The sequence below is a fragment of the Armigeres subalbatus genome, chromosome 2 (assembly GCF_024139115.2).
Source record: "Armigeres subalbatus isolate Guangzhou_Male chromosome 2, GZ_Asu_2, whole genome shotgun sequence".
NCBI classification, from domain to species: Eukaryota; Metazoa; Arthropoda; class Insecta; order Diptera; family Culicidae; genus Armigeres; species Armigeres subalbatus.
The window spans coordinates 331,973,024-332,000,026 of NC_085140.1; the positions used below are offsets into that span (position 1 = coordinate 331,973,024).

A 27,003-nucleotide genomic window follows, 5' to 3' on the forward strand; every position below is an offset into this window, starting at 1 on the left:
CAGTGCTTTATCATGACAGCTTGCGAAAAAAGTTGCTCACGGTATGCTACACATCGTATATGTATACACTAAGATTTTTTCTTACGTCGCTCCATGTACCGCGTAAAAAACCGCGTGAAAAAACCGCGTTATTTAAAAAACGCGCTATTTAAAAAACAACGTAAAAAAACCTATTGGGGGACTTGTAAAAGTTTATATGTTGGTGTCTACTGGGAACTTAGAACATTTTTTTATGCCGGTACCTACTGGGAACTTAGACAATTTTGAATTGGGACTTATAATGGACGGGGCTTCTTCCTATTTGTTTGCTAGGTGTTGTTTGTAGGTCATAGTACGCGTGATATGGTACATGGTTTTTGTGATATGAAACCAAGAATGTGTTCCGATCTATGCTCAAGCTCATCCAAGAATCTCCTGAAATAAGGCCTTGAGATCTATGAAATAAGGCCTTGAGATCTATAAAGACCTGTCCTCTTGTTTCAAATATGGTACTTGCTCTGTGTGACTCATAGAATAGATTGTGTTCAAAGCCTAAGTTATTGGTCATCCAAAAATCCTGAAGCAAGGCCTTTAGATCTACACGCGTAACCAAAGATCTGTCCGCCTGTTTCAAATATGGTACATGCTCTACGTGACTCATAGAATAGATTGTGTTCAGAGCATAAGTCCTGGGTCATCAAAAAAAAATTCCGAAGTAAGGCCTTTGGATCTATACGCGTAACCAAAGATCCGTCCGCCGGTTGCAAATTCGGTACATGCTCTGTGTGACTCATAGAACAGATTGTGTTCAAGTCCTGAGGTACTGGGAGTTCAAATATATTCCGCAGCAAGGCCTTTAGATCTACACGCGTAACCAAAGATCTGTCCGCCTGTTTCAAATATGGTACATGCTCTATGTGACTCATAGAATAGATTGTGTTCAGAGAATAAGTTCTGGGTCATCCAAAAATTCCGAAGTAAGGTCTTTGGATCTATACGCGTATCTAAAGATCCGTCCACCGGTTGCAAATATGGTACATGCTCTGTGTGACTCATAGAACAGATTGTGTTCAAAGCCGAAGTTATTGGTCATCCAAATAAATCCTGAAGCAAGGCCTTTAGATCTACACGCGTAACCAAAGATTTGTCCGCTTGTTTCAAATATGGTACATGCTCTGTGTGACTCATAGAATAGATTGTGTTCAGAGCATAAGTTCTGGGTCATCCAAAAAAAATTCCGAAGTAAGGCCTTTAGATCTACACGCGTAACCAAAGATCTGTCCGCCTGTTTCAAATATGGTACATGCTCTGTGTGACTCATAGAACAGATTGTGTTCAAAGCCTAAGTTATTGGTCATCCAAAAAAAAACCGAAGCAAGGCCTCTAGATCTACACGCCTAACCAAAGATCTATCAGCCTGTTTCAAATATGGTACATGCTCTGAGTGACTCATAGAAAAGATTGTGTTCAAAGCCTAAGTTCTTGGGCATTCAAAAAAATTCCGAAACAAGGCCTTTAGATCTACACGCGTAACCAAAGATCTGTCCGCCTGTTTCAAATATGGTACATGCTCTACGTGACTCGTAGAATAGATTGTGTTCAAAGCATAAGTTCTTGGTCATCCAACAAAATTCCGAAGTAAGGCCTTTAGATCTACATGCGTAACCAAAGATCCGTCAACCGGTTGCAAATATGGTATATGCTCTGTGTGACACATAGAACAGATTGTGTTCAAAGCCTAAGTTATTGGTCATCCAAATAAATCCTGAAGCAAGGCCTTTCGATCTACACGCATAACTAAAGATCTATCCGCCTATTTCAAATATGGCACATGCTCTGTTTGACTCATAGAATAGATTGTGTTCAGAGCATAAGTTCTGGGTCATCCAAAAAATTCTGAAGTAAGGCCTTTAGATCTATGCGCGTAACCAAAGATCTATCAGCCTGTTTCAAATATGGTACATGCTCTGCGTGACTCATAAAATAGATTGAGTTCAAATCATAAGTTCTTGGTCATCCAAAATTTCAGAAGTAAGACCTTTGGATCTCTGGATTCTGGAACCCATTTTGATGAGCTCAGCTGCGACACCATCATTAGCAGCTGCTTTATTGGTCTTTAGCTGTCTGATGGCATCCTTAACTTCCCTCAGGGTATGGGCAGAATTCCGGTGTGTAGGCTAAACGGTGATTATGCTTAAGCTGAAGAACCGGTCTTTGATCCTCAACCTGCACATTCTCTCATGAATCGATCACCATCAGATCGCGCCTTTGAATATCGCCTATCACTATGGGGACAAGAATGCGAGGTACACAGTATATTATACAGTCAAACCTCCATGAGTCGATATTGAAGGGACCATCGACTCATGGAAATATCGAGATGTGGAATAGAGAAGCCTTCGGAAGCTGTTTGAAGGGACCATCACAGTAGCCCAGAAAATATTTTTTAATATGGCATAATTTGCTTCCATGAGTCGATATCGAGTCATAGAACATCGACTCATGGAGGTTTAACTGTATGAACCACACAGAGCATGTACCATATTTGAAAAAAGCCGATAGATCTTTGGTTACTCGTGTAGATGTAAAGGGCTTACTTTGGAACTTTTTTGGATGACCAAGAACTTATGCCCTCCTTAGCCGTGCTGTAAGACACGCGGCTACAAAGCAAGACCATGCTGAGGGTGGCTGGGTTCGATTCCCGGTGCCGGTCTAGGCAATTTTCGGATTGGAAATTGTCTCGACTTCCCTGGGCATAAAAGTATCATCGTGTTAGCCTCATGATATACGAATGCAAAAATGGTATATTGGCTTCCCTAGCAGCACACATATTCCATATAGGTTACTGCAACTCATGTGTGACCAGATTTGGTCGCAATCAAGTTGCTGCAACCAAATTTGCCTGATTTGTGCTACTCGGGTTAGAAATATCGCAGTTCATAACTGTGGAAGTGCTTAATGAACAATAAGCTGCGAGGCGGCTCTGTCCCAGTGTGGGGATGTAATGCCAAAAAGAAGAAGCAGAAGAAGCACTTATGCTTTGCACACCGCCTATTCTATGAACCACGAAGAGCATGTACCATATTTAAAAAAGGCTGATAGATCTTTGGTTACGCATGTAGATCTAAGGGCCTTGATTCCAGGATCTCTTGGATGACCAAGAACTTATGCTTTGATTACAATCTATCCTATGAGTCACATATAGCATGTAGCATATTTGAAACAGGTGGTTAAATCTTTGGTTATACGTGTAGATCTGAAGGCCTTACTTCGGAAGTTTTTTGGATGACCAAGAACTTATGCTTTGAACACAATCTTTTCTATGAGTTACACAGAGCATGTACCGTATTTGAAACAGGCGGACAGATCTTTGGTTACGCGTGTAGATCTGAAGGCCTTGCTTCGCGATTTTTTTGGATGACCAATAACTTAGGCTTTGAACACAATCTATTCTAGAAGTCACACAGAGCATGTACCATATTTGAAACAGGCTGATAGATCTTTGGTTACGCGTATAGATCTAAAGGCCTTACTTCGGAATCTTTTTGGATGACCAATAACTTATGCTTTGAACACAATCTATTCTATGAGTCATGCAAAGCATGTACCATATTTGAAACATGCGGACAGATCTTTGGTTACGCGTGTAGATCTAAAGGCCTTGCTTCGGGATTTTTTTCGGATCGGACAATCTCTTCTATGAGTCACACAGAGCAAGTACCATATTTGAAACAAGAGGACAGGCCTTTATAGATCTCAAGGCCTTATTTCATAGATCTCAAGGCCTTATTTCAGGAGATTCTTGGATGAGCTTGAGCATAGATCGAAACACATTCTTGGTTTCATATCACAAAACCATGTACCATATCACGCGTACTATGACCTACAAACAACACCTAGCAAACAAATAGGAAGAAGCCCCGTCCATTATAAGTCCCAATTTAAAATTTTCTAAGTCCCCAGTAGGCACCGGCATAAAAAATCTTCTAAGTCCCCAGTAGGCACCAACATATAAAATTTTCTAAGTCCCCAATAGGTTTTTTACGTCGTTTTTCAAAATAGCGCGGTTTTTTACGTCGTTTTTTGAAATAACGCGGTTTTTTTACGTCGGTACCGCGTAAAAATATCCGCGTAAAAAAACCGCGCAAAAAAAACGCGTAAAAAAACTTCAGTGTACAGAGATGATAGGTGAGAGACTTTTTCATTCTTTTTCAATCGAGTAACATTAGAGTTGCTGCAACCAAATTAGTCAGAGTTGTGCTACTAGGGCGAATACTATCATGAATCATGGGAGGTATCCCTGATTCCAGTCCAGATATTTTTTTTTTTAACGTGAGAGGAAGGAACCGTTTATGTGGCACTTACTTAACGAGAGGTCATCAACTTAGCGACACCCCTTGCCTGAAGCTGGCAATGCAATGTGTCCATGGTAGATCTTACACCGTAACACGTAAAGGTGTCTACCCGGCGTTACGAGAAGTTGATATTTTGATACGCCTAAACTATACCGTTACATGTCAGATAATATTGTCGGGCCGCCACCAAACCGGACCGCGCTGCGACGCGTGGCGCGACAATTCGAGTTATGTCATTAGTAGTGCGCATCATGCACGCATCAGCGCACTAATATATTTGAGTTGCGACGTCTGATAACTGCAGATATTTTAATTTTATTGAAAACAAATTTCCGATTTTCTACCATACACGGAATAAAAATGTTCATAATCGGATGCACAACTATCACAGACAAATGATTAATCGCGTTGTATATTTACCATGTGATAGTTGAAGCGGCAGTACCGTTAACTCATAATTTGCTACTACCGGAGATGGCTCTCTGATATACAATTTAGTTTGACGGTATGAATCTAAACAATTTCAATGCCGTTTGTGTTGAGTGCAATCCTAAAAGTCAACCAAAAGCATCAACCAACACTTAGTTACTGAAATAGCTGGCTTAGTACCAATAAAGTCATGTGATGCTTTAGTGTGAATTAACTCGTCAGCCAATGCGTTTCCAGTTATGGACCAGGTACTCATATATAAAGTGTGAAGTATTAACTGAATCCAGCTCCTCAATTTGAGTTCGACGTGCAATTACTAATTTCGACCTTTAGTTAGCCGAAGTCAAAGCTTTAACAAGTGTTCAGCAATCTGAACATAAGATTTTTATTTTGCTCACCATGTGCTGCTGCAGTGCGCGAATTTCACAAACACACATATTTTCGCCTGAAATACAGTGTGAAGTAGTGTGGTAGGGTTGGTAGTCATATGGCTACTGCTTCTGCCTCATACGGAGGAGGTCGTGGGTTCAATCCCAGGTCCGTTCCATTCTCGTACTTTGTATCTTTCTCTATATTTCTCATGTTCTAGCAATCGCTAGAACTGGAAATGGACTTCCATAACGATTCCATCTGAATTCCTATACCTTCATCTTGAATATTCTAACAGTAATCTGCTAGAATTGGAAATGAACTATAAAGCGCGTTTCCAAACATCCAATTAGAAATTCCATCAGTTGCTTTCTCCTATCTATCACATTGGCAGCTCGTTAACCAAGACGGGCCTCCTCTCGAACCTAAACCAAAAATTCCAACAAATTCCGCATGAACTCGTGGCAAGTGCATAGGTATATTCGGCTTGCAGTGGGCGAGTGATTGCATCATCATTTCCTCCCCATTTCCCTACATTGACTTGCATTCTGACGTGACAGGCCCCCAGTATGACCTAACAAATGAGATCACCAGTACTTGTACATTGAAGATGTGAGCTAGTTCCAAGTAAACATCTGTTGGTTCCCTGTGCAAGAACAGCTGATCTGGTCATAATGGAGTAGCAACTACGAGCAGTCAATCAAGCTCAAGCTCAAGCTAAAATTATGTGCCAGCATATTGATATATAAAACATGTGTGTACCATTATTCAGATAGATTGAATTTTTATTTATTATCAGACTAAGGCCGGAGTGGCCTGTACTGCACATAAAAGTCTTCTCCATTCAGCTCGGTCCATCGCTGCACTTCGCCAACCACGCAGTCTGCGGAGGGTCCGCAAATCGTCCTCCACCTGATTGATCCACCTTGCCCGCTGTGCACCTCGCCTTCTTGTTCCCGTCGGGTCATTGTCGAGAACCATTTTCACCGGATTACTGTCCGACATTCTGGCTACGTGCCCGACCCACCGCAGTCTTCCGATTTTCGCGGTGTGAACGATGGATGGTTCTCCCAACAGCTGATGCAACTCGTGGTTCATTCGCCTCCTCCACGTACCGTCCGCCATCTGCACCCCACCATAGATGGTACGCAGCACTTTCCTTTCAAAAACTCCCAGTGCGCGTTGGTCCTCCACGAGCATCGTCCAGGTCTCGTGTCCGTAGAGAACTACCGGTCTTATAAGCGTTTTGTAGATAGTCAGTTTGGTACGGCGGCGAACTCTATTCGATCGGAGCGTCTTGCGGAGTCCAAAGTACGTACGATTTCCAGCCACTATGCGCCTCCGAATTTCTCTGCTGGTATCGTTATCGGCGGTCACCAGTGAGCCCAAGTACACGAATTCTTCAACCACCTCGATTTCGTCACCACCGATAGAAACTCGTGGTGGGTGGCTTACATTGACCTCTCTTGAGCCTCTTCTTATCATGTACTTCGTCTTCGACGTGTTGATGACTAGTCCAATCCGATTAGCTTCGCTTTGCAGTCTGATGTAGGCTTCTTCCATCCTCTCAAAGTTACGTTTAGGGGCAGCAGGGACTATGTCCAAGGGCTTGACGATCCCTCCCCAGGCCATCTGCGAGTTGTGGCGCCTTCCTAAGATGTGGTGGGGTTTGACAGTGGGCCCTGTTAAACCTCTATAAAAAGCTGCATGTATCCGCAAGTAGGCTCCGCCAAAGCGACCGTGTGCCGCTCAAAGCGCACAAGCCCAAGTTCTGGTGTTAGGTGGAACGCTAAACAGCCCTGACACGACGGCCCTCCGACGAGACAGGAGGTTTGCGCAGACCCAATAAGCCACCTTTAAAAACAACTATTACGAACGACATAGAAGATAATACGACTCAGATAGATTGAAGCTTGTTTAATAAAATCTCAAAATATAGAACTCACCATTTCTTTCTTTCTTTTTTGCCTTTCTCGTATTTATTTTAATAAATTTCTATGTCGTATTTGACTCGACGTCCCGAAAAATAAGTCAATATCAAATACAGGAAATTTTAGGTTTGGTAATTTCTTTCATACATCTTCCTTTTTCAACCAAATGTCCTTCTTTTTGGCACGATTTGACGGAATTGGCCTCCTTTGGAAAAATTTCGTTTGGTCACCCTAGTGCGGAGTGACTACTCAGTGAGTGAGGTGGGACTGTTCCAATTTCAATTCAGCCGAATGACGCTTGCACCTCTCCTTCGAGGAAGAAGCCATCAGTGTAACAAACACTGCTGCGGCCTGACATACTTCTTTACAGATAGTCAGATGGAAATCATGTTGAAAATGTCCTAAAAGAAAAACTTTGAACCGCGGTATGCAGAATTCACGTACATGAAACGCTCCTTGATTAACGCCAGGAAAATACGTCTTGTGTATAAGATATATGTTGTATTAGGGCCATGAAGAGAACTTCGCGAACAATCGCGGGAGTCGAAGAGAAGGCAACAGTCAATGTCACTAGGACTAGGCACATCCTTTGAAGATGTCCTAACTTAGAACTTAGAGTTAATTGTCCTCACTTCCCCCTTTTGCCACCACACAAGACATCCATAAGCCAAAATCGGTTATACAACTGTAACACAACAGTTTCTTATGATATATTTAGGTTCAAGATTTCAAATTTTACCAAAAGTTCGTCGGCATTGGCCGACAGCCATGCATCCAAAAGCACCCTCAATTTCTAAGAAATCACACAAGAATGATTGATTTTTTATCGAATGCATTATCGATATCGTTGACAACCTTGTGTAGAAGAGACACGGTGAATTTCTCAGATTGATAAGCAAGTAGAATAACATGAGGAGGCATGTTCGTTAAATAGACATCACAAGTGTGATGATAGATAATACGTGCTAAGTATTTCTGAAGAAATTATGTTAGACTAATGGTTCTAAAACTCTTTGCTTCTTCATAACAAAAGCACGTCTTCTTTTCGGAATAAACTTTACAGTGACATCTCACCAGTAGCAAAACTGCATACTAAAAGTTTTTTCAGACATGTTTGATATATTCAAAATCTCTTCGAAGTAGAACGGGATAAATTTTACACCTGGAGATTTGTTGGGGTATAAACCATTAAGTGTTCATTCCCTTGCGCATCGATTCCAGAACATTTTACAATTACAATTTTCTCAGGATCACAAACTTAATAGAAGCAACGCACGACGGTTAACGTGCGTTGCTTCTATTAACAAAAATTGTCTCGAATGCCGAACACCCATAGTAAAAATTGTCTCAAATTCCGAACACTATGATTCAATTCCGAACACCACCTTTAAAACACGTTATTCCGATGTTGGACAGTTATAATGTCCTTGATCTGTATGCCTGTTGCGAAAATTCGTTTAATTATGCAAAAATAATGAAGTGTCTCAGGTAAATCTTCATGTAATGAGTGTTTAGAATACCGTTTTGACTCAAATTCCACTCGCTTTTAAAAGGCCAATTTAACAAATTTCCCAGGAAGCACCGAATAAAATTAACATTACAGGTATTGTCAATCTCAAAAACGAAACCAGCAAACAATAAGTCTCATAATCTTTTCGAAAACTCATCTGTCGAACAAAGTGAATATGTCTGCTTGCACCGAACTCTGAAATCCTTCCATAAACAACTAATTTATAGCGTAGGACTCATTGTATATATTTTTTAAAACATAAATTTCACAAAAATGTTAAAATGTTTTAAAAATGATTCAAAATTATAAGTTTCGCTTCCCATAAAATAAGCTTTACTTTGGCTTAGCATATGATTTCCCAATTTGAGATTATCATAATTCTGTTTAATGCAGTCATCTGGTATCCATTTGTGATAAGAGAAAGTGAAAGTTTGTGTCTTGTCCGGTCGTGTTTCTCCAGTAAGCGAATCGGCCGGTCGTCGAAGATTAGTCGTGCTTTGTGGGGAACTCAAAACGCTCCGCCAGTCGCCGTACTATTGCTCTTTTTTGCGCGAGTGAGTAAATAAATCAGAAAGGAAAAGTTTGCTTCTTGTCCGGTCGTGTTTCTCTAGTAAGCGGATCGGCCGGTCGTCGAACTTTAGTTTTGCCTTGTGCGGAAGGCAAAATAATCGGCCGGTCGCCGTAATTTTGCCCTGTTTTGCGCGAGTGAGTAAATGAATCAGAAAGTGAATGTTTGTTTCTTGTCCGGTCGTGTTTCTCCAGTAAGCGGATCGGCTGGTCGTCAAAATTTAGTTTTGCTTTGTGCGGAAGGCAAAACGATCGGCGGGTCGTCGTAATTTTGTTCTGCTTTGGGCGGGTGAGTGAACAAATCAGAAAGTGAAAGTTTCAGACAGCGAGAGTGTTATTTCTCATCCCATAGATCGCATCACTTACCGAAGTGAATCCAGATAAATTATCCTTTGTAACTAAAACGATATCCTATCCCAAGACAATCGTGGAGATGCAGAGGTATACTCGGTCTCTAGTAGCAACGAGAGTCGGACTAACAATCCTTCTCTTCCTATATGACCGTAAGGACGTGGCCGGCGCCGTTATTGACTTTAGATATTTGAGCTCCCGAAACGTGTACATTGAGAATGGGTAGCTAGTCCCAAGCCCCATTTATTGTGTTCTCTGTACAATTTCGCAAGTTCTAGTCAATCACGGAGTAGCAACTACGAATTGTGCGGTCATAATGCTCATGCTCATCTGGTATCCATTTGTGATAAGTTTTCGTGATTTTTACAATATTTCAAACAGTTTTTCTATTCACCATGGAATCAAAATATTCTTCATAGACCTGTTTATAAATGACGTCGCTCAAGAAGAGGCAATCTATTGATAATCTATTCACAATATTAGGTGTCTCATACAAAAACATGACAAGAAGATGAATAATTGGCTAATATTTTTGTTGGATGATCACCGGGTACAAAACCTGGGTACATTGATTCCTGGTTGAATTGACTTGGAATCCGGTGTCCGAATTCGTGCCTTCAAAACATCTCTGTACAAAATAAATATTAAGTCGCTTACCATGGCCTTCACAACTAACTGAAATATTCCTTTTTCATGGCGATCACGGAGATGCAGCTAGGATTTATCGGTTTTTTGTAGCAATGAGTGTCGAACAAACCTAATCCAAAGTAAACTGCGACGACGTGGCCGGAATCGTCTTAATTAACGAAACTCTAAATCAAGTACAGTGAGAATGGCTGTCTAATCTCAAGAGAACTATTCCATTGGTGGACCGTCAATCAAACTATGTTGAAATATGTATTCTCTTTTTTTAATATTCTTCAACATTTCCTGTTTTGTAGTGTTATTTGTTCAATTTTGATTTTGCACCTAACAATCCTTTTCATGCGACGTTCCACATCAAGTTGTTTCTACCTCGACTTGCTAAGCAATTCTCGCTTAACTTTTCAAAAGAACCTAAGTAACACTTTTCTCATGGATTAATTTGAATAACGCAATCAACAGAAAAACTTGAAAGCTTTCGATTGCAGTACTCAAATTAATTCATGAAAAAAAAATGTTACTTAGGTCCTTTTGAAAAGTTAAGCGATAATTGTAAGCGAATGCAGTACCGCACTTGTCACATAAAAAACTTACACGCCGTGCTCTGGATACGGGTAGGGTAGAATAAACAATCCTCTGTTTTTGCCATTGTATTACATGGAAACCTACTACGCAGTTATTTCGTCGGCAGTGAGTTCTATGATTTTTAAACCATTTAATAGAAATAGTGCTTGTTAAATATTCTATGGTTCGCCTCATATGTTAACACATTTGTGCTAGTAGGAGATTGCATTAGAAAAATAATCGATAATACCTGAATAAAAGCATGAATTATTTGAATTCTCATGGGTTGTACCAGTAGGTCTAGTGCTACATAGGCGGTTCAGTCGAACTTTTATTTGTGTGCTTTGATTGGAAATTTGAAATTCACTCATTTTTTCAACTTTATTAGTGTTTTTAAAATTCATTCAAATAATTCATGCTTTTATTCAGTATTTTCGATTATTATTCTAATGCAATCTGCTACTAGGGGAAACTGGGGTAATATGCACCCTTGGGGCAAAACGACCTTTTGGCGTTTTTGAGTACATTTTCTGCACTTTTTTTTCAGAGTATTTACTATAGCGCATGTAGTTCGGATCTCGAACTAACAATCCAGTAGTAAACATTCTTAAAAATATTCCTGGAACATCGATAAAAATGTCAAAAGGTCGTTTTGCCCCGGGGGTGCATATTACCCCAGTTACCCCTACAACAATATTGTCGATAATGATTTTTATCCAAACCCAACTATGAAATGTACATCCCTAATTCTTTTGGCATAAGCTAAAGTGAATGGAAGGGAATAATACCTATTCCAGAACTACACACAGAACGTTATCACATTACTTGCGTCATCTAAGCAGATGTCCGCACTCCTCAGTCGTCTTTCCACCACGCTTCGTTCACTTTACTATTTTTGACGTGAAGCAGCATTAATGAGTTCGTTTGTTGACGCCGAGCGTCGATATGCTTTGTCCATAAAAGAACAGTCATCTATGTAGATGTATTCATAGGATCGTTGGTATCGTTTTTGCGTCGAAAAAAAATGTCTTCTTCTTCATTAGTTCTACATTCCAACTGGATCTTGGCCTGGTTTTCAACTTGATGTTCTCTTCGCATTTCAACAGTTATTAATTTGGAGCTTATATATGCCTGCCATTGCATGGATGTGTATCACTATGCTAAGGAAGCAAGGAATGTTTCAACAAGCCCGGGAAGCACCGGGCCAAGAATCGAATTCACCATATCCGGATTGGCAATCCTACGCCTTTGCTCGCAAGGCTAACTGGAGACCTCAAAGTACCACGGATGAATTTTGGTGTTTGCCTTTTATCTGAGGCAAAAAAGATCCGAGAAAGAAAACAACAATCAAATATGTTTACCTTTTAATGTTAAGGAAAATTTTCGCTGTCAAACTACGCAGTGTACAATCATTGAAGACGGAAAATATGTCGAAATCTGTTATAAAATCAATATCATTACTTGGACTTAATTGATCCCAACTATTTGGCTAAAAGATCTGCATATTTTGCAGCGAAATGTCATCTATTGTTGAACGGGCATCGTTTTCAAAACCTCATGGATTCGAATCAGCGCATTCGAAATATTGTTCACTTTGAGTCCAATTTATTTCAGTTACCTATATCGAGGCAATCAAACAGCCAGTTCAACCATGTAGCTGACCTTTTGAGCATCGCTGACTGCACGGAGGAAACCCCATTTGATTTCGCGGAACATCAACCAGCAGTTTATATCAATTATCTCTCTTTCGCTCTAGTGCAGATGTTACCGTCGAGTTAGTAGTTGGATGATGTTGTACCAAATAGCATTTTTTTCAATGCATATCTGCGTTTATATGCAAAAATAGAGAAACTTAATATGAAAAATTTCATTTATTTAAATTAATGATAATATGTCATGATCAAAAGTTTTAGTAAATATTGAACAAAAAGACTGAAAATTTGGAATAATGGTAATAAATCAAATTTGATATTTGACAATTGTTATGTAAATTAAATTCACTCCGTATCATTGGAATTAAGCATTTCAATTAATAGTGTCAACTCTTCTCGCATGCAACCAATAAAATGACGTTGAAGATGACCGACTTTGAATAAAATTAAGACGCATAAACCACAAACGCAAATTAATGCGTTCCTTAACACAGTGAGCGTGCGGAATTTTCTGTTTGCTACGATCAATGCTCGCTACTGGCATACGCACCATATACGAACAACAAGGACGTACAGTGGTTGGAAATCGATAAAATTTGTTTATGTTTAGTTTCCCCTGGCTTTCAAGATTTACCGAAAACAAACAAAATGCATATGAAAATATTCCAAGAATTTCAAAAATATTCAGAGCAAAATGCGTATCACGTCACGACAGCTCTTTTCTATTACAGCTTTTTACACAGTCATGTTGATTTGATACGCAATGCCCCTCCCATCACATAGAAAAAGGGGGATTGCATGGATCTTTATTTTTCCGGAGAATTAGAGAACAGCATATAGGGTTTCTTACCCCATTCCCGGCCTAACATGCGTACGACTGCATTATTTAATTGTTATTTATGACAGAAAGCAACTTTTTCTGAAATTTGTAGGCTGTATAATACTGCATTGGGGTTCACTTCTACTTAAAAAATAGCTATTCGTGCTAAATATCGTTCAAAGAAGCTTTTATTTGATTTAAATTAACGAGGTGCAGCACTCATTTCAGTCATAGCGATTCCCAATCCGGCATACAAAAAACCAATTCCCGGCCTAAGCAAAATTTCACTCAATCTCTCAACATTTTACTCTCATTCTCTCTCGGGACGGTAGAAAATGCGATGTAAACAAAAATATGCACGTTCCACGACAACAAGATGCCAGATGGTATTATTCATAATCATTTTTATTTGGTTGAGAAGATACATAAACTCATCCAAATTTCTTCCAAATACTTTAAAACAATATTTATTTCACCTTTTAAAATCGAGAGAACTATAAATAACATGACAACGTCAACATATTAGACAATTTTCCTATTAACGATGAAGGATCATTTTTATAATCCTGGCCTTTTGGCAGCACGGTGCGGCTAGAAGTTCTTGGGCCGAGGTGAATTTTTGTTCGGTTTGTGAATACATTTTAAAATGTATTCTAGTATGTTTAAATAAGTTCTAGTGAAACGAACAAATAAGAATAATTGACGTGCGGGTGTTTAGAATTATGGTGTGGTGATTAACAGCTTCATGCAATGGTTGTATCGAGCACTGTGACGATTTTCAGGTAGGTGTTTATTCGATAATACCGTTTTGTAAAAGTGGAAAGAATCACTCCGGCTCAGTGGTGTGGCATCGGAGAGTGAAATTTTGAATTCTACATTTTTATTTTCTACAATTGAATCAATTAGGAGTAAAACAAGTGATAGGAAAATATTGAGTATTGTGAAAAATAAATGGGAGACTTTTTAAAAATTATCAACCATAAACCTACGACTTCCAAACAGTTTAAATCATTAGTTTTCTGTGCAGTGAGCCGGGAACCGGGTCCATAGGCCCAAGTAGTGATTTACCCTAACAACATCACTTTTTTTATTCAAAAGAGGAAAGGTCGACGAAAAGAACTTTCTTTTGCGACATTCATTCTTTTACCAGATATAGCTTGAATTGAAAACTTAAATGGTAATTATGGAAACAGGGTCTAAGTCTACCAAGAAAGTTTTGGTATTTCTAGGGCCGTCTGGGCGTTTAATCTGTATTTATTTAGCTTGTGTGCCCTGGTTAAGACTTGAGAGTGGTGATTTTTTAAGTAAATATTGCATTCTTTTGGCTGGATATAAGAAATATTAGTTTGATGAGCCCCACAAACAGTGATGTACTTATAAGAGATCAACTATTTCTTATTCAGTCGTAGTTAGTCCTAAGTCTTAAGAAAATTCTTGAATAACAAGTTAAGTTAGGCTTAATAACTAGTTCAGTTAGTTACGCGCGCTGCAAGCGGAGTTTGTCGCATCCTCTTCTAGCGCTCAATTCGTTCCGCGATTGCAATGGAATGCACTTTGTTTGGGATCCAATCTACAGGGAAACAGAAAGCAAGGGAAGCTTCGCGGCAATAGGCAGCGAAAACGGAGAACGCAGAAACAAAACAGAGCCCAGCAAACTCAGCTGATGGCGATGACGCCAAACGCGCCCCGATAGCATCATCATCCACATCCACCCAAGCACTTCAACGGTGTTTTGTTCGGTGAACTGCCTCTGCTGCTCACAAACACCGTCAAACTACCTAAATCGGAGCAAAAAAAAACTGCTAAAAGCTATTTGGTGCGGAGGTTGGCCATGGAGGGTCGGCAGGGGGAATCGGTCGGAGTTTGTATGGAGCATTGATTCACCTCGAAAAATGGAAATGTAAACAAAGGGAAATTGGTGTTTACGCTGTTTTGGCTTTCTTTCTTCCACGCAAGCTGACCAACGGAACGCATCATCCACCCGCTACGCATTCAACGAAGTGTAGCAAAGCACACTAATGAGCGACTTTTCAGCATTTTTGAAAATTAAAATGGTGGTTGGATAGGGTTTTTCCTCTATGGAAGCATTTCTAGATTTCAGTGGTTCACAACTTCAACTGCCCTTTTCAACTACCGCAAGAATGGATGGGGGGAGGGTACTAAGATTTGACCACAGTTCTCATAAACAATTTATAGGTAGGACAAGTAGATCGTTCACAAAAGTATCTTATACTTTAGTTTACATATCTTTAGCTACATCAATTCAGTCATACAGCCATTCTAACATGTTGAAACAATGGGCCATTCTTACCCTCATTTGGCGCATTGTCACCCCCGATGACGGCAATTGAAACTACTGTTGCTACAGTTGATTCATTTTACAGAGTTTGGTAGAACAATCTACGTCCTATCAATACCGAATCCTCAACATGAGATTGGGATGCTAACTAACCCTTCCTTCAACACGACCTGCGTTATATTCGTGGAAGGCCCCTTCCTATACAGGCATCTCAAGTATTATGATTTGGCATCGAAACGCTCGGTGCCTCAGATTAGAAAAAAATCAACTTTTTTTTTCTGTGGGTATAAAGAGCACGTTTGTTTCCGTTGGATTTTTTTTTCAACACATGAAACTCCCACACAGATAAACTCTATCATCGTATCATCAATTTAGCACGGTGTTTCACACTGATTGAGTGTCCGGTTCAAACTGGTTTCAATCGTTGACGCAATACAAAAAATGTTTCTAATTATTACACTTTGCTTTCAGCCAAACAGATTCGCTTTTGCGGAAATACGTGCTTGGCGAGCTGTTCTAAAACCGTCTAGTTATAGCTGGATCAAAGATCGGTAAACAATGACGAGTAAAATTATTTCACAGAGTGAAAATGAGAGTTTTGGAAATTTGTTTACATTTACGAGTGCGATCGAACTGGATATTTTTATTACGGTCGAATTTGTAAATCTTTATTCAAATAACCATCCACGATCCACCCCTTTTGCAGGAACGCCTCCCATTACCCGTACACCGCCAAACTGCGCATTGATTGATTTTGAGTGCTTTTTGTTTCAAATCCATCCTGCGTACTTCTCCTGCCATCGCTTGTCTTTATTAGGGTGCCTAAAAGCTTTATGCTGCTAGCTCACCACATAACCTTCGTTTTAATCACAGTACTATCAGCTACCTCAAACTGAATGCATTGATTTCCCACTGATTCGGAGCTAACCGACGATACCTAGTAGCAGTTAGGTACAAGCCAACATAGAACAGCGTTGTCCGTTATTGGGCAGTACGAACACAAAGCACCAGCCAGCAGCGATGAGCATGTCAGTCAGTGCATAGTTTTGCTTCATATAGGAGCGATGCTATCGATTTTGCTGAGCCTTGTCATTGAAACGGCGTAGCATGAGTGGAATGATCAAAATGTTTCAAACAGATTTGACATTGACGTCAGCTTTTATGCAAATATTTTAATCGAGTTATAATGAGCATTAAACGTTAGTTGAAATCTTGAAATTGTGGATGACTAGTTTGTGGATCTAATTCTGATTATAGGCAAACGAGATCGAAGTGCGCCATGCGTTGAGTAGGACGTGTTTTTATCCTTGTGCGTCAAAATTTTCAAACCACCCATTAGCGAAAGTTTTCCGAATTTACATGTTCCTACCCACGGATTCCATAAGTGATGAAGGTTGAATTATGAAATGTATGAATTAAGAGTAGGCATCATGGAGTAACGGTGAAACGGCGACGGAAAATTGTTTAAGAAACGATGCTGTTTTCGAGAGTGCAACAGCGTTATGGCGTAGTGGTATCATGCAGTCCGTTAAGTATCTTATTCTATTTTGAATTATGTTGCTGTTTAATCTTCCATATCGCTTTTTGCACACCTGTCCCATTGTACTGGCGGTCTTTAAATTAAGTTCCTCCTCAACAGTTTTTTTAGCTAGAACTGTGCAAATGTTTGAACATTATCATGTCATATGGCAGAAATTTAGCTTTTCTCCATTGTATTAACTAATCCACACTTTCTATTGCCATCGTATAGGGTAAGACACCCAGAGGTCGCCCTGATCCAGGTTTTCGTTAACTTAGTTTGGAGTCTTCATTTCTCGAGGACTGCTTGTATGTATTTTTTGCGTGCGATGACTGTGTAATAAGCCTTCTGACGCTTATCTTATTACCGTATTATTGAATCAATTGTAGGTAAAATCTACATTATCGAGTGTATTTCTAGTTATAACAATCTTGCTTACAAATACTCTTGAGGTGACAACAAAACTGTTCAGAAAGTTTCGTAATACATGTGACCCAAGACCTTGCGAGTCCCGGAAGAGGAAAGTAAATGTTTTTAAATATTAGTTGATATATATACTATACATACACCTTTATAATGATTTATATAAATTATTGTCTACCTATTAAATAATATACACAGTTCAAATATTTTACATCACATATAATTCAAACTTCGCTGATATCAAATTTCAATATGCTTCAAATATTTAATACTCCACAATTCATTTCCTATTTCATATTTTTTCCTATTTCCATTTCCTATTATATTTGTTTTATTCAAATTTGTGTTGCATTTATGTTTAATTTATGCATAAGTATCCTTGCGTTGCAGAAGATACATGGACGGTACCTTAGATAAATTTAAATGAACAAACGTCCATTTCGAGCGGTCGATTGTTTAAACACGCAATGGATGAACATTAAACAGTTTTGAAGAAATAGTGGTGAGTCCGATTTAATCGAAATTGAAATGAACAATCACTTATTTTGAGCAATTGATTGTTTGTCCTCGCGATGGATGAACAATTGCGAACAATCATACAAAGTTCTGCAAAACATGTAGTTTTACAAATCAGTCACTTAAACGATCTCTGCAAAAACTCACCCCAATTCCAAACTTCCGATGAATACTCGTAATGGCAGAGGACTCCTCACCTTTCACCAAGCCCTTTGCGTTAAAGAAATAAGGATTGGGTTTGTGTTTTAGTTCAAATTTAATTGAACAATCAGTTACTTTGGGCGATTGATTGTTTATTCTCGCAATGTATAAACAATTAAACTTGTATGATGAAATAATGACGTGGGCGCTTCGTCTAAAATTCAAATGAACAGTCGCTCACTTAGAGCGATTGATTTTTTATCCTCACGATGAATTAATTAGTAAGGAGTCATATTAGGTTTTAATCACTCATGTGAAGTTTAGCAGATCGTTCACCATAACGACCACCAACTACAAACCTGTCCCAATTCCAAACTCCTGCTCATGTTCTAGTCCACTTTATCATGCTGTAAGTATATGTTTATGTTATGGTGTATTTGTGGAAAATAACTGAGAATCCAAGTGGTACTGTTCAATATTTGGTATAAATACAAACGCACATTAAACAATTAATAATGCTATTCAAAGCAATGTTCTCAAACATCATTGGTATCTGATTTGCTGTCTTATTTCATTTCCTTCTCTATAATCCGATTGATGAATCCACACGAAAATATTAACCATTTTTTTCACGTGGTTTGCGTGAGAGTTTTCGTTAAATGGCTTATGTGCATATAGCGCTCAGAATGATCACCAAAATGTTTTGTTCCGCGTTGTGCGAATGAGCAAATTAAGTAACAAATACAGAACGATCACGCGATCTTCGAGATGTTTGTTCTGCTTTGTGTGGGTGGATGGATTAATCAACAAATGAAATGTTAGTGCGCGTCCGATCGTGTTTCCTCTAATAAGCAGAACGATCCCGCGATCATTGAGATATTTGGTTCTGCGTTGTGCGGGTAATTAAATTAATCAACAAATAAAAATTTAGTGCGTGTTCTATCGTGTTTGTATTAGTACTCAGAGCGATCGCGCGATCATCGAAATATTTTGTTCTGCTCTGTGCGGTTGATTAGTCGATTAATTAGTGCGCGTTCGATTGTGTGTTCATCAAAATACACGCTACACACGGCAAACCGTTTACCAAAACGAACCCTGCTACAATACCTACCCCATGTATCCAACATCCCAGTGATTTCTCGTGGAAGTGCAGATGACTCGTCGGCTTCCATCAAAGCGAGTATCACGTCAACATTCTCCTACCCATTCCTTAATTGACCTGCATTCGGACACGGCCGGCGCTGGTATTGCTTAATATTTGGGTCACCAGTTCTTACACATTGAGGATGATGTTAGTCCCAAACATCATCTATTGGTTCTCTGTGTAATTACAGCTGACCTGGCAATAACGGAGTAGCAACCGTGGGCGGTCAATCATGCTCATGCTCATGCTAATTCTGATTATAGGCAAACGGGAGCCTCTCGAAACAACTTCTGTCTTTGATGGTTCACCACATGTGACTGACAACCAATTGCAAGATATTTTGTTCGCAATGAACGTGACTCTCCAGCCCTCAATTGTGGTTCGTTTCAGGCGTACTTCGATGTTTTCGAAGCTATTTAACATTTGCAGGGCCGTTACAACAGTCGCGGATTTCGCGTTTTTGGTAAACATTGCAGATTTGCTCCTCCAGTCACAAAAATCGCAATTCCTTTAAATGTTGTCGCGAAAATCGAAGATTTGTATTATTGAACGCTTTCGAAAATCGCGATTTTCAAATTTTATGAAATCGGTTGGATTGTGTTTAGAATCGAGTCTTCGTTTCCCATACTCTCTACAAAGGTTCCTATTTAAAAATGTTATAAATGATGTAGCAAACATCGCAAAAAACTCAAAGGTGCAGCCCAATCGGGTTGGACTACGTAGCTATTCGAAATTGGTATATGTGTATGCCATGATTATTTGTGTCTTTTTATTAACATTGAGCAAACTGCTCGGAGGACAACTGAATCAAGAAGTCGAATAGTTGCTCCCAGTTAGATAGATTTTGAGTCTCCAACCGTGGAATTAACATGACTCATCGGCCTCATTGCTGCTGAAGCCACACGACTGGTTTTCATTGGAGGACATCAAAAACACCATCCTCAAAAATGTCCGGAATAAAGGAGAAATAAATAAAATCAAAAGTAGCGTCAAACCAAACCCAAACATATTTATTTGAAACGTTTGGTTTTCGCCCGCAATGGAAGCGTACGTGGCAAAGAACGAGGAGAACTCCAAGAATTAAGCTGCTTTCCGGCGCGCGCGAGCCATTTTGATCGGGATTTCGCAGACAACGAACCTTCGGAGAAAGACAAATTCTAAGAATCCTATGAAATGTTGGTTATCTAAGATGCGTATTGTTGTGAAGTTGTGAAACTGTTGTGTTGTGAACGACAGAAATTTGACTCAAGACGAAGTTTTTGCATACAACAAAACATTATCTGTTGGCATCTGTCTGTCCGAGCGACCTTCGCCGATGGGTGGTTGCTGTAGATAGTTTCCACTGAGGTGGCGTCTTCATTGATTTTATACAAAAGAAGGTTGATCCGACTATCCGAAATAAACTTTCTTCAAAGTGTAAAACTAAAACGTAAATAGCGAATTTAATAGCGCATCGAAGGGAGATAATGTAGTAAATTTGAATGGATGGAATCACTAACAGCAACCAAGCCAAACGCCGATGCCACCGAAACAGTCCATTTTCGTAATTAAACCTTTCTTTTCAGAAAATGCTGGTCCTTAGAAGAACCAATTTTCTTTCCCCAATGCGCCTTTCCAACTAACTGACACCACAATTTGCAATAAATTTTCAGCATCGCCACTGGTGGTGCGGGATCGCAACAGTACTATTGTTATAGTCAACCACTTCTTCATATGAAATGCTGATTCGTTGAGGTTGAATGATCTGCAGCAACAAACCGAGCACGAAAACCAATGCGATGGATTTCGTTGAAAATGTTACCAGCATTATGCTGTGTCCGCTGCGCTGCGATCGCTTTGATGCGTCCGCTCTGCGTGAAATCTTGTTCAAACTGAGGATTAGATCCAAACCCGCAAGTGATTGATTTTTGATGTCTGTGTTAGTGATGCATGTACGTGATTGGTTGGTTAACCTATTTCTAAACTTTTTATCAATTATCAATAATAAATAGTTCAAAACCAGTATTTTCATATAAATACAAAGAAGCGTTGACTCATCCTTGATCGAAAGTTCCAAAAAAATTTAAAATCCATCGAGAAACGGCAGAGATATTAAAGTTTAAAGTCTATCATATTTTCGTGACGGTCCTCGATTTTCGCAATCGTAAAATGTACCCCAATATAAAAAAGTCCTACGTCAAAATATTACGTTTTGAGGAACGAATCTTTTGCACTCCAAGGGTGTTATCATCCGGATCGAATGCATTGATCGTTCTAACTACTTGCTATTTAGTCCATTGACATACATAGCTCAATGCCCATCATATTTGACTATTGACGAGTGAAAAACTTACGAACTTTACGAACTGCTTACACTGAATCGCGCAAATTCTGCACACCCCTCTGCTCGAATATGCGCAGTGATTCTTGAAGTCGTCGACAGGTTTCTTAGACAATCCCCGCTGACTTTGCATTCATTTCTGTCCGCCCCTGCATCCTTTTGTAGAGTTCTTCAAGCTTTGTTGGTTAAAATTTTAGAACCATTCTCTAGAATCAGTTTGAAAAAGTCTGGTCCCATTACTAGATCTTGTTTATTGGATTCAGTAGACATTATCACAATATACAGCGCACTTAACTCCAATCTTCTTTTATTTAGAAAACAGCATCTTGTATCTAGTTATTTCTCCATTATGTGGGGAGAATTGAACTAAATGGATAACTGGCGATAACTAAGATGTTTGTTTAGACATAATTTGATTAAGACAAAAGATTTAAATTCACTCTGTTTTCCCTCTATTCCTGATATAAGATTATGTATCTATTTTTTTGACATTATAAGGGGAAAATCGGGCGAAACAGACAAAACTAAATGTCCGAAAATGAGGATATATCCTCCGTTCCGTACTACAGCCATTATAATATGAGTACTATGCAAATCTGTTTGATATGGTTGAAAAAAGTGAGATTACTTTATGTATTTTTGTATTTCCCATGAAAATAGAGGAGAAATGGGCGAAATAGACCACTTGCCGAAGTCTGACCAACACGAAGCCAACACTATTTGATTCTACGCTATTTTTACGTTCAAAAACGCTATTTTGCAGTGTTTATGTGGCGGCCTTTCAAGTGCTATTTTGGATCCCCTTTTCCCACTGTGAAATCTGCCAGCTTTATTGAAACTTGTGATTATCTTGTGGTATATCTTTAAAATATTGAAAATTTATATGAAACACTTCAAAACATTTAAGCGCAAAAATGTAGGCTAAAAAATTGGGAAACATTAACCACACTAAGTCGGATCCAACAGATGAAATCGAGAAAGGCATCATCATCACTGGGGAATAAATTAGGGTTTTTTAGTGAAAATTTTAAATTGTTGTGTCCAACAATGTTCATATTTTGAGTTATGCCAGTTTTGTGCGAAACCAGTGACATAAGTAATCGAATAGTAACACAATTCTGACTGATATTGTTGATATTGTGACTTGTACATAACCTTTCCGATTTTTATCACGAGTTTTGCAGAAACCATGTAGGCAATCGTAGCATATCCAAAAAACGCTTTTTGATGCCAGGGCACATTTTGTTGTCTCAGATCAACCAACACAAGCAGCATGTAACCGCTTCGCGCAATTGCCGTCGCATATTCTGAATGGTTCAACTTTTCAATTGAGGTATACTCCCCGAACCGAATTACGTTGTTATTTCACATAAATCCAGCAAAAGTAACGCAAGAGAGAGAAACAAGTCAACTAGCTTCTTTGGCAATTCCTTTTGGGGCTCCTTCGAGAATTTCTCGAAAAAATCTTACGGAAAAACCTTTGTACAATACTTTGTAGATTTCTTTAGAAATTCTTTTGAAATTTCTTCAATAATTTGTTTAGAAATCTTTGGAAATTTCTTTACGAATATCTCTAAATTTTAATTCGGTAATTTTTTCAGAGAAACTTCAGAGGAATTATTCCGGAAATTTGTTGTGAAACTTTTTCGGGAGTTCTTTCAAAACTTCTTAAAAAAATTCTTTCATTAAATCATTTGGAAATTCGTTTACGTGTTCCTTTAGAAATTCCTATAGCAATTGCCTCGGAAATGTTTTTATAAATTCCTTTGCAAACTCCTTCAGGAGTTTCTTTGGAAATTCCTTTAGGAATTCGTTCGAAAATACAGTTGATGTAAAAGTATAAGTTGGCTTGGACCTAGCAGCCAAAGTACCAGTACTATAAGAATAAGTCTCAAACCTATAATGGTGATGAAACCAAACATGCACAACAGCATGATGGACAATAAACGGCCAAGTTAAGCTAATCGAAGCATATTTTGGTTAAATTCAATAAATTCCTTTAGGATTTCCTTCAGGTTTATTTTTCTGAAATTTAAAATGAAAATATAAATTTCTTTCGGAACTCCTTCGGGAATTTATTTAGAAATTTACTTTGGAATCTCTCTTAGGAATTCGTTGGAGAATATGTACCTTAATAAATTTGTTTGAAAATTTGTCTAGAAATTCTTTTGAAAAATCTAGTAGGAATTCTTTAATTTCTTAAAGAATCCGTTCGAAAATTCCCTAAAAATTATTTTGGGGACTCATCCTAGAACTAGAAGGGGACACAGCAAAAAATAGTAAATTATGCTAATATCCTTCGGAAAGTCCTCCGGAAATTCCCTCGGAAGTTCTTCCAGGAATTTCTCAACACATTTTTAATTGCATGAATCGATTGATACGTTTGTTCAATGTTATGGCTCATTTTCATCTTCTGAGAGTTTTACTCATGGTGTATTGATCACCGAGGAAAATCTTTCAAGTCTTTCAAGTCAGCACTTTGCACCACTACCGGACCCATATAAAATCCTTCGGAAAGTCCTCCGGAAATTCCCTCGGAAGTTCTTCCAGGAATTTCTCAACACATTTTTAATTGCATGAATCGATTGATACGTTTGTTCAATGTTATGGATTATTTTCATCTTCTGAGAGTTTTACTCATGGTGTATTGATCACCGAGGAAAATCTTTCAAGTCTTTCAAGTCAGCACTTTGCACCACTACCGGACCCATAGGTAAAGGTAAGTTAGAATGGAGAAAAGTATATACATACGTTTTTTTTTTTCTAGATTCTTGTCTTAGATGATCAGACCTAGATCGATCGACGAGCATGCTCTAGATCGTATGAATGAAAGATACCAAGTTCTTGTTTACTATATAATAAAAGAGACTTTACTACACTACACATTTCGAACATACTACAAACAACTGGGTACTGCTAATTTCATGAAATCTGCTCTAGACTTTGCTTTTTAAGTCTGCAGGCGTTTTCTCTGGGGATTTGTTTGGATTATTTCAAGACAAAATTTTCAAAACTTAGGGGGAATGACGGCTTTGGCAGGTTTTGTTCTATTATTGGCAGGGGTTTTTTTATGACTGACTAGGCTCAAATTTGGCCTGAACATTCTTTGCATACCATCAACAGGTAGCGGAAACCTTCACCTACCTATTGGTTGAGTTAGTTTGCGTTCACAAAAAAAAATGTTGCGGTGGAAACTACCATTCCAAGGGTTATTTTAAGATTACGCACCGACGATTTTCAGCAGATAACAAACCCGTTTGATTTTACCATGCGCGCAGTAAAAATCAACGGTGGTCCCTGTGGAATGTTGTCACATGAACTGAATCACTGGTGAATTTCTCTGAAACCATGGTTAATTTAACTAAAATTTTATAGTAGTTTAAAAAACAAGGCGTAGTCTACTGGGTCAAACACAATTGATACGTTTGCGTGCGTTTTGACACTTTTCCCATGGAAAAACTGTCAAAACGCACGCAAACGTACCAATTGTGTTTGACCCATACGAAATAGTAACTTTTACCATGGATTTTTTTTTTCTGTGTGGGAGAGCTATCAGATTCGCCAAAACGTCGTTTGAATCTTTGTTTACAAAAGCAGATATGTCGTTTTGAAAATTTTGTCTTGATTTAAATATTTGAAATTCCTCTGATTGTGTAGGTAATTCCTGTTCATTATTCTTCCGGGACTCGCATGGTCCTGGATCATTCAAGCAGTCTTCGCTCTTGTGAACGACAAGCGTGATTTTTTCGAAGCTGTTGAAGTTTTTACAATGGTGCGAGTCAAGGAAGGTTAAGGCTCATGCGTTTTCTAAAAACTAGATGGAGCCCAATGCGATTATGATAATATGAATCATTACAAATAATATTTATTCATTGTTAAGGCGAGAGTTTTTTCGCCGTGGAGCGTGTTTACTAGATCCCGATGAAACATATTGTGCTCAACGCTAGCTTGCTTCTAACTTCCGTGTCTTCTCTTTTATCACGACTTTGAAGTCATTCATCAGTTGAGAGCAGTTCGAAATTCCGTAGGTCCGCTGGATGAAATTATAGTCAGTCTCGAGCTCCTGTTTCTCCGAACCCTCTAGGCTCTGCTGCCTCAACGGATATACATTTGATAAGAAACACTCCTTTTGCTATCCCGCCAGTAGTGCAAATTTCAAACCCGAAGATTTCACGAAATTCTTTGGAAAATTCTTTAAAAAAAACGATAAGTGGATATTAAAACCACAAAACCTCGAAGTTAATAATTATAAAAGTGCATAATGTACACAAATATTCGAGGTGGTTATGCCCCAGTTAGGGAATGAGAGAATATTACGCCATAACTAAGACATATTGGATCAGGAACGTTTAGTGTAATACATGTTATTGCATTTTTTTAATCATTCTGGTTATCATTATGTCCATCCATTGATTAACGAAAAATAGTCTTTCAATTAAAGATGCATTCCGCTGTACAAGAAATTTATTGAATCTCACTCAAAACAATGTTAGATTGCCCAGCAGAAACTAATGTTCAGCTAACCGGTATTCATTTGTTGAGATTTCACTGAAATATATTTTCAGGCAGTTCAGGATATTCAGGCTGTAAAAATCGCGAATGAATTGATACACAATTAGCCTTAAATCGAATTGTTTAGACTAGTCAAGTCTACACATAAACAGCCATCACTTGGAGGAATCCTAAACAATGATAGAATCGACTATATTTATCAGCTACTTGTCAATATTGGTGTGTGAAGAAGCACATCATGGATGTATTTCAAAGATCAAAGCGGCCAAGCTTGATGTCAAGCGTTGTCGCATATTTCACAGAAATAATCAATACTTAACTTCATTAACACGTTTAAGTTATAGAACGGGGACATCTCGTACCAAACGCTCCGTTTACAATATTATTTGATGATTGATAAATCGTTGGGAGTGACTCAGATAAAAAGATTAATATTCACTCAGTTTTCGAAGTCTTGGGATGAGACACAGTTTTTAGTTTAGTGTCAAAATTGTTATTAACAAAAATTAAAACGACTGAAGTGTAATTGTTGTAAAACATGAGTTATAAACACTAATCACTTTTCAACTATAAGATCCTGAAAAAAAGTGTCGTTTCGTGGAAACGTGATTCGCATATAAATATGCAAACGAATTTCATCATCTTTTCTCAACCAGTCACGGGTATAAACAAAGTCCCACATTCTTCTCCACTAACAGCTGACCACAGCAACAGCAGTATCACACCATCTGTTTTTCTCCTTGTTTCTTATCAAAACACTCAGTTTCACAACATTGCACAGTACAGCGGAAAAATTCATCGCGAAAGAGTCACCTTGGCTGAACACAAAACATTCACACCACAATAGATGCAGCTTACATTTCAGTCGCACAACGAATCCCATTTTCACGGTCTCCACACTTGACCACTAATTGGTAACATTAAATTAAATTTTCTTTCCTATGTGTAGAGAAGCAATGA

The 27,003-nt window shown here is 38.7% G+C and overlaps 2 protein-coding genes across 3 annotated transcripts in view; both read right to left on the bottom strand.

Annotated features, from left to right (window-relative positions):
• The window catches only part of LOC134212762 (WD repeat domain phosphoinositide-interacting protein 2-like), a 96,747-nt gene that overhangs the window by 68,222 nt on the left and 1,522 nt on the right, over positions 1 to 27,003 (bottom strand). The window lies entirely within an intron of this gene.
• The window catches only part of LOC134212763 (cysteine-rich with EGF-like domain protein 2), a 162,764-nt gene that overhangs the window by 56,033 nt on the left and 79,728 nt on the right, over positions 1 to 27,003 (bottom strand). The gene's annotated exons all lie outside the window — the stretch shown is intronic.